Below are 9122 nucleotides of genomic sequence, written 5' to 3' on the forward strand. Positions count from 1 at the left end.
TGTTAACCTTGTCAATCACCTCCCCAGACATGTCAGTAATCTCCATCAACCAATCATTTGCCTAAGCACTTACCTAACCCCCACAGTAGGCTGAGAGTCACACCATGACAATTTAATTATTTGTGTCATTGGAGTTCAAGTGAACACACTGCTGTATACTGGGTGTTTTCTTCCTTTAAAAAGGTCAGTGATGTGATAGTAGTTTAGTGTGGAATAGTCCACTGACACAGAACATACATATTGGTCCGATCCTTCATACTCCTCAGACGAAGAGAATCGTTACACAGTGTCTTAAAGTACTTAAGACATATAATAACTGTGTTATACGTCTCCATAGTTTTTGATAAAACACAGTGTTTATTGTCGTTATATGTATGGAAAGAAGCCTTCATGAACCAATGTATCTGTTTCTGTGCAGTTTGTTTGTAAATGACTTGTATGGGAGCACTGGTTTGTTTCCTGCTCTCATGACTCATTTGGTTTCAGATGACCATACAGTTTCCACTGTGTGCTGTTACCTACAGATATTCTGCATATAAACATAAGGAACTATTGAATTCAGCAATTTAGCAGCGATGTCCTATGACAGGTACCTTGCTATATGTTCTCCACTACAGTATAACAACATAATGACACCCAACAGGGTGTGTATTTTAATTTGTCTAATATGGTTGTACTCTTTTGCTAAAAGCATCAAAACACTGTCTTTAACCATTCGTTTGTGATTGTGTGGAAACGTCATAGACAAAGTGTATTGTGACAACTACCTGGTAGTAAAAACTTGTCTGTTCAACTTCAGACACGACAGTTAATAACATCTATGGACTCTGTAGTATTGTTATGGGTGTCCCTGTACCTTTATTACTATTGTATTCTCTTATATTAAGATTGTGACTATTTGTTTGAAATCTTCCATCGAGACCAGACAGAGTTTTCAGCACCTGTACTCCTCATCTGGCCTTGCTGCTCAACTTCTCTTTCAGCTATTTCTTAAATCTGGTCCAGAGTAGATTTGATAGCCCTATGAAAAATGTTCCAACTGTACACACCATTTTGTCGGTGTACTATCTCATGTGGCAGCCACTTTTAAATCATATTGTGTTTGGAGTTAGGATTGTATTGTGTTTGGAGTTAGGATGGCTAAAATCAGACAGGCTTGTAAAAACATTCTACCTGTAGGTCTYTACCCAAAACATAAGCTGAACATTAGTGTGACCTTTCCTGTCCTGATTGTTTGATTTTTGTTATGTTGACTTGTGTGTTGTTTACTTATAGGTGCAATAATGAATGGGGGTGAGGATGGTGAAAATCAGACTTGTAAAACATTTGCTGATTTGTATAAAATTGTCATTTACCTTTTATTCACTTTCTGATCTCCATTGACTATCTGTCCCTCAGAGTGTACTTTAAAATGCATGTATCTGTGTATGTACGTGTAGCATAGAGAGCACGGGCAGTCTATGTATCTGTCTATGTACGTGTAGCATAGAGAGCACGGGCAGTATGTAGCCGGCATAAGATAGCGACGGCGCAGTAGTTACGGCAGTATACATGATCGCTAGTAGTAGCAATCGCGAGTAGTAGCAATGGGCAGTAGTAGCAATGGGCAGTAGTAGCAATCGGCAGTAGTAGCATGGCGGTAACGTAAACGCAGTGCGCCCGATGGTGAGCCAGTAACGATGACGCTGCTAATCTCCTCTCCCTCTCCTCTCCCTCCCCTCTCCCCACCTGAAAGGACGCTGTCCTTTCCGACAGTACATTCCCAGCAAGCCGGCCAAATACGGCATCAAGTCGTGGGTGGCCTGCGACGCCAAGTCCAGCTACGCTTGGAAGATGCAGGTGTACACCGGCAAGGCGGCCGGCGGAGGCCCCGAGAAGAACCAGGGCGCGCGCGTCGTCCTCGATCTGACCGAGGGACGCCGGGCGGTCACAACGTCACCGGTGACAATTTCTCACCTCCTACGAACTCGGGCAGCGGCTCCTCGGAAGGAACCTCACCATGGTGGGCACGGTGCGAAAGAAGAACAAGCCCGAGCTCCCTCCCGCGCTGCTCCAGTCCAAGGGCAGACAGTTCTCGTCCTCCAGTTCGCCTTCACGCCCACCGCCACTCTAGTGTCCTACCTGGCAAGAGAAATAAGAACGTGCTGCTTCTGAGCACACGGCACGCGGAGCCCGACGTTAGCGATCGCCGAGACCGGAAGCCGGCCCTCATCCAGACTACAACTGCAACAAGGGCGGCGTGGACAACCTAGACAAGGTGGTCGGGACCTACAACTGCAGACGGATGACTGCCCGCTGGCCCCTGGTCATCTTCCACAACATCCTCGACGTGTCCTCCTACAACGCCTTTGTCATATTGGCGAGAGATCAACCCCGACTGGATGCCTGGAAGCGGAACAAGAGGAGGGTGGTGTTCCTGGAGCAGCTCGAAAAGGCGCTCGTGAAGCCCTTGATCCAAAGAAGGCAGCGTCTCCCCCGCACCGAAGCCGCGTCCGCACTTGTCAAAGTCCTACAGGGTGCCGCCCGCCGGCCGCCGATGAGGCTCGTGCGCAAAGCCCGGGAGCGAGCCGCCGGCCCGGCCGCCGCCGCCGCCCTGGCCGCCGCCGCCGCCCCGCTGGGGGCGAGTAAGAGGAAGAGGTGTCAGCTCTGCCCACCCAAGAAGGACGCCAAGACACACACAGCGTGCTGCAGGTGTAAGAAATACATCTGCAAAGGCTGTTCACACCCATACTGTCACACTTGTGCCCACTGGGCCTTTAGCCAAGACGGGACAGGGTGACCCGGGGGGGACACTGTGTGCTAGGCATAATAGGAGGACAACGGGAGGGTTAACTAGGCAAGTCAGTTAAGAACAAATTCCTAATTACAATGACGGCCTACTTGTAACCCCCCCCACCCGGGCTTTAAATTTAATCAATTTACTACTTTTCCTTTGAATGTAAGAAGTAATGTTTTAAGGAACTCAGTCGGGCTTTCAACTTGCTCTTGAAAGATATAATAGACGAATGCACAAGGTGCAATTTCGATATTGGGTAGTGCAGTTTACCTGTTGTCATGTCAGTCATTGCAGACCGTAGACTGCTATTTATACTGTAACTTGTCAGAAATGTCCAGATCGACTAGCTCATGTCAGCAAACATGTTTTAGCCCATTGATTTTGTTGTAATGTTTGCGTCACCAGATATCACATGAACACACATGAGACACGTTCCCCAATGATGAAGGGAGGCCCGAGTGAAAATGTTGGGGAACCACCACTCTACTGTATAACAATATTATGAAACCTAAAATAATTAGTGGCTTATTTCTGCTGTCCTGGTTCGATAATTTTTTCATCAACGCCATCCCTATCTCCCTGAGTTTGTAACTGTAATTTTGTGGTAATGTTGTAGACAGAGTGTATTGTGACAACTACTTAGTCAAGCTTGCTAGTTAAAATACTACACGAAAATATCATATGGGGTCTTGTTGTAGCTGTGCGTTCTTTGCCATGTACTATATTTCCTAACATATACTCATATGTAAGAATTCTAGAAATATGTTTGTCTTCAAAAGAGACTAAACAGAAAGTGTTTAACACTTGTATACCACATATAGCCTCTTTGCTGAACTTCTCCTTTGGCTGTTTATTTGTGATTGATACTGCACATCTTCCACCTACACTTTTTACTAGTTTATTTTCTAATATGTTCACCACTTTTCAATCCTGTTATGTATATCTTCATTAGGATCATGTTAAACCAGCCAGGCTTGAAAAAAGGTACTAGGCCTTAACCCTTAAACATAACTTGATTGTTTCTTTTTTAAATATGTAGTGAAGTGTTTAGTTGCTATAATTGACAATACAAATATGTGGCATTTTGGCATAGTTTCTCTGTAGCCCAAAGATTATTAATTACATAAAGTGTATCATGTATTGTCACTGAAAGAATGTTTTATGTAATTTTAGGTATCTGATCTTTATAATTCACCAATTAAATATGGTGTTCCCCAAGGCTCTGTTTTAGAACCATACTGGTTTTACAGTATTCAGAATTGGGATGTCAAAGGTCACTGATTCGAATCCCCAAGCCGGTAAGGTGGGAAAATGTGCTGTTCTGCCATAGAGCAAGACAGTTAAACCCCGACAACAACTGCTCCCCGGGCGCTGATGACGTATATTCAGAGGGGTTGGGTTAAATGCGGAAAACACAATTTGGTTAAATGCATTCAGTTGTGCAACTGACTAGGTATCCCCTTTCCCTGACATGCAACTGTATTAGAGCAGAATTGCATGAGCCAACCACATTTTCTCTTGCAATGGGTGGAACCGTACAAAAAAAAGTGTCTAGGCATGTCACTTTTGAGAGAGCAAGAGCATAGAATCAGTGGCAATAGCAAGCAGTATTCATCCCACGCTAGTAGCTAGCGTGTGTTTTAATAGTAAGTACGATGACGACTTCTGCAGCAGCAGGTGTTTTCAAGTTTAAGGCGGATGATGTTGCAAAAAATACAGTTGAAGTCAGAAGTTTACATACACCTTAGCCAAATACATTTAAACTCAGTTTTTCACAATTCCTGACATTTAATCCAAATTAAAATTCCCTGTTTTAGGTCAGATAGGAACACCACTTTATTTTAAGAATGTGAAATGTCAATAGTAGAGAGAATGATTTATCTCAGCTTTTATTTCTTTCATCACATTCCCAGTGGATTAGAAGTTTACATACACTCAATTAGTATTTGGTAGCATTGCCTTTAAATTGTTTAACTTGGGTCAAACGTTTCGGGTAGCCTTCCACAAGCTTCCCACAATAAGTTGGGTGAATTTTGGCCCATTCCTCCTGACAGAGCTGGTGTAACTGAGTCAGGTTTGTAGGCCTCCTTGCTCGCACACGCTTTTCAGTTCTGCCCACACATTTTCTATAGGATTGAGGTCAGAGCTTTGTGATGGCCACTTCAATACCTTGACTTTCTTGTCCTTAAGCCATTTTGCCACAACTTTGGAAGTATGRTTGGGGTCATTGTCCATTTGGAAGACCCATTTGCAACCAAACTTTAACTTCCTGACTGATGTCTTGAGATGTTGCTTCAATATATCTACATCATTTTCCTGCCTCATGATGCAGTCTATTTTGTGAAGTGCACTAGTTTGCAGCAAGGCACCCCCACAACATGATGCTGCCACCCCCTGTGACTCCACCGAAGTCGTTTCCTCTCCTTGTTCGGTTGGTGTTCGGCGGTCGGCGTCGCCGGTCTTCTAGCCATCGTCAACACGTTTAATTTTCCATTTGTTTTGTCTTGTTTTCTTACACACCTGGTTTCCATTTCCCTCATTATTTGTTGTGTATTTAACCCTCTGTCCCCCCCATGTCCTTGTGTGGAATTGTTTGTTGTAAGTTCTTGTGCACATGTTGACTGGTGCGTGACGGGTTTTTGTACCCATGTTTGGTATTCTTTATGCTGTTGATTTTGCAATTAAACTGCTCCGGCTATTACCTAGTTCTGCTCTCCTGCGTCTGACTTCCCTGCCACCAGATACACACCCCGTACACCCCCATGCTTCAGAACGCGTCTCCTTCCTGACTGGTATGACAGCTGCGTGGTCCCATGGTGTTTATATTTGCATACTATTGTTTGTACAGATGAACGTGGTACCTTCAGGGGTTTGGAAATTGCTCCCAAGGATGAACCAGGTCACGGGTGCACCTTAGCCATGCTCAAGGTACTAAACGATATCATAACCGCCATCGATAAAAGACAATACTGTGCAGCCGTCTTCATCGACCTGGCCAAGGCTTTCGACTCTGTCAATCACCGTATTATTATCGGCAGACTCAACAGCCTTGGTTTCTCAAATGACTGCCTCGCCTGGTTCACCAACTACTTCTCAGATAGAGTTCAGTGTGTCAAATCAGAGGGCCTGTTGTCCGGACCTCTGGCAGTCTCTATGGGGGTGCCACAGGGTTCAATTCTCGGACCGACTCTTTTCTCTTTATATATCAATGATGTTGCTCTTGCTGCAGTTGATTCCTTGATCCACCTCTACGCAGACGACACCATTCTGTATACATCTGGCCCTTCTTTGGACACTGTGTTAACAAACCTCCAGGCGAGCTTCAATGCCATACAACTCTCCTTCCGTGGCCTCCAACTGCTCTTAAATGCTAGTAAAACTAAATGCATGCATGCTCTTCAACCGATCGCTGCCCGCACCCGCCCGCCCGACAAGTATCACTATTCTGGACGGTTCTGACTTAGAATTTGTGGACAACTACAAATATCTAGGTGTCTAGACTGTAAACTCTCCTTCCAGTCTCATATTAAGCATCTCCAATCCAAAATTAAATCTAGAATCGGCTTCCTATTTCGCAACAAAGCCTCCTTCACTCACGCTGCCAAACATACCCTCGTAAAACTGACTATCCTACCGATCCTCGACTTCGGCGATGTCATTTACAAAATAGCCTCCAACACTCTACTCAGCAAACTGGATGCAGTCTATCACAGTGCCATCCGTTTTGTCACCAAAGCCCCATATACCACCCACCACTGCGACCTGTATGCTCTCGTTGGCTGGCCCTCGRTTCATATTCGTCGCCAGACCCACTGGCTCCAGGTCATCTATAAGTCTTTGCTAGGTAAAGCTCCGCTTTATCTCAGCTCACTGGTCACCATAACAACACCCACCCATAGTACGCGCTCCAGCAGGTATATCTCACTGGTCATCCCCAAAGCCAACACCCACTTTGGCCGCCTTTCCTTCCAGTTCTCTGATGCCAATGACTGGAACCAATTGCAAAAATCGCTGAAGTTGGAGACTTATATATCCCTCACTAACTTTAAGCATCAGCTATCTGAGCAGCTTACCGAACCCTGCGCTGCAGCTGTACATAGCCCGTCTGTAAATAGCCCACCCAACTACCTACCTCATCCCCATATTGTTTTTATTTACTTTTTTGCTCTTTTGCACACCAGTATTTCTACTTGCACATCATCACTTCAATGTTAATTTGCTAAATTGTAATRACTTCGCTACTATGGCCTATTTATTGCCTTACATCCTTACTCCATTTGCACACACTGTATATAGATTTTTCTATTGTGTTATTGACTGTACTTTTGTTTATCCTATGTGTAACTCTGCGTTGTTTTTTGTCGCACTCCTTTGCTTTATCTTGGCCAGGTCGCAGTTGTAAATGAGAACTTGTTCTCAACTTGCCTACCTGGTCTAATAAAGGTGAAATATATATATATATATTTTTTTCAAGCGCCTTTGGAGGGAAGGCGGTATCACATAACCAAGGAGCAGCTTGAGTGCCTCATAGATTGCCATATGACCATCAGACAAATGGCAGATGTTCTCAATGTGTCGCACTCTGTGGTCAAGTGGCGCATGAGGTAAGTTATCGTAATTGAATAAAGCAATTGTAACACAAGAGGGAGATGTCTACATCCCCTCTAGATTTGATCACATTCCTGATTGATGTATCTTTTAGTGTTCTTTTTGTATTTAGTCATTTTCAGCTTTTCAGGTCCTACTCACTGTTGTCAGACGCTCAGCTGGATGAGAGGATCAAAGAGCTGATAGGGCAGAATGAAGAACTTGGTGCAGAGTCTGTGAGGGTACGCTTATGAGGAGAAGGTGTTCGAGTCCAGCGGGAGAGGGTCAGACAGAGTCTGATCCATGTCAACCCCCAGGGAGCTGAAAGGAGAGCCATGCAGCAGCGGCTACACCYGAGGCAGTACAGAGTTGCAGGCCCAAATTCTTTGTGGCACATTGATGGCAATCATAAGCTGATCCGGTAAGTGCATATGCTTAGGCCTCCTGATTACTATATGTTTTTACAAACTTAACATTGTAAAAAAAGAATGATTTATCTGCTTATATGGTACCTTCAGAAAATATTTACACCTTGACTTTTTCCACATTATGTTTGTGTACAAACTGAATTTAAAATGGATTAAATTGAGACTTTGTCACTGGCCTACACACAATACCCCATCATATCAAAGTTAATTAATTTAAAAATGAAAAGCTAAAATGTCTTGAGTCAATAAGTATTCAACCCCTTTGTTATGATAAGCCAAAATAAGAATAAAAATGTCACATAATAAGTTGCATGGACTCACACTGTGTGCAATTAGTGTTTAATAGGATTTTTGAATGACTACCTCATCTCAAGGCACTGTAATAATGTTATCAATAATAAAAACAGAATGGCGTCACTAGAAGAGAAAAAAAAGGTTTTGTATAACAAATGTATCTTGTTTTTTTAGATGGAGGATTGTTATCCATGGTGCTGTGGATGGTTACAGCAGACTTGTTGTGTTTCTGAAGGCCTCTGACAACAACAGGACAGCCACAGTCATGGAGTCATTCGAAGCAGCCATCACCAGCTACGGAGTACCATCCCGGGTGAGATGTGACCGGGGTGGTGAAAACAAGCGTATCTGTGCCTTCATGGAGCAATTCAGGGGTGGTGAGAGGGGAAGTGCCCTCAGAGGAAGGAGCACTCACAACCAAAGGAAATAGTGGCTGTGGGGGGACGTCTGGCATGGAGTCTCCAACGTTTACCATGACCTGMTCACCTTCTTGGAGACAGAGCAGGTCATCGACATCAACAATGAGGTGGACCTGTGGGCACTGCACTTTGTGTTCCTGCCACGGGTGAACAGAGATCTTGCTGTGTTTGCCAGTCAGTGGAACCACCATGGGCTGAGGACTGAACAACGGCAGTCACCTCTGCAGTTGTTCGTCTCAGGTTACCTGGCAATGCAGAGGGCCAATCTGACAGCAGTAAGGGATTTGTTCGCCCCAAATTCAACCACCATCAGCTCTCAAGCCACCACCTCAGCGCCTCCTCCAACCACCACCTCAGCTCCTCCTCCAACCACCACCACCACCTCAGCTCCTCCAAATGAGTTCAGTCCTCTAGCGGAATGGGAGATACGGACCGTCTCCAAAGACACTCCTCCTTCCAATCTCACCACCCACCAGCTCCCTCCAACCACCACACAGCTCCTCCCTCCAACCACCACCCTTCAGCTCTCCTCCACCACCGACTCAGCTCCTCCTCAACCACCACCTCAGCCTCCTCCTCCACACCACCATCCGACCACTCAGCCCTCCTCCAACCACG

General features: G+C 45.0%; 1 long non-coding RNA gene and 1 pseudogene across 2 annotated transcripts in view; both read left to right on the plus strand.

Annotated features, from left to right (window-relative positions):
- The first annotated feature begins 374 nt into the window (after positions 1 to 374).
- LOC139026247 (olfactory receptor 2W1-like) lies at positions 375 to 5565 on the plus strand (annotated as a pseudogene).
- Positions 5566 to 7259: 1694 nt separating this feature from the next.
- LOC139026248 (uncharacterized) overlaps positions 7260 to 9122 on the plus strand; it is a 3690-nt gene continuing 1827 nt past the window's right edge. For both annotated transcript variants that reach the window (XR_011477997.1, XR_011477998.1), the window contains exons 1-2: positions 7260 to 7380; positions 8260 to 8398. This is a non-coding gene — a long non-coding RNA (uncharacterized lncRNA). The remainder of the gene's footprint in view (positions 7381 to 8259; positions 8399 to 9122) is intronic.

The sequence above is a fragment of the Salvelinus sp. IW2-2015 genome, unplaced genomic scaffold (genome assembly GCF_002910315.2).
Source record: "Salvelinus sp. IW2-2015 unplaced genomic scaffold, ASM291031v2 Un_scaffold4198, whole genome shotgun sequence".
Classification (NCBI taxonomy): domain Eukaryota; kingdom Metazoa; phylum Chordata; class Actinopteri; order Salmoniformes; family Salmonidae; genus Salvelinus; species Salvelinus sp. IW2-2015.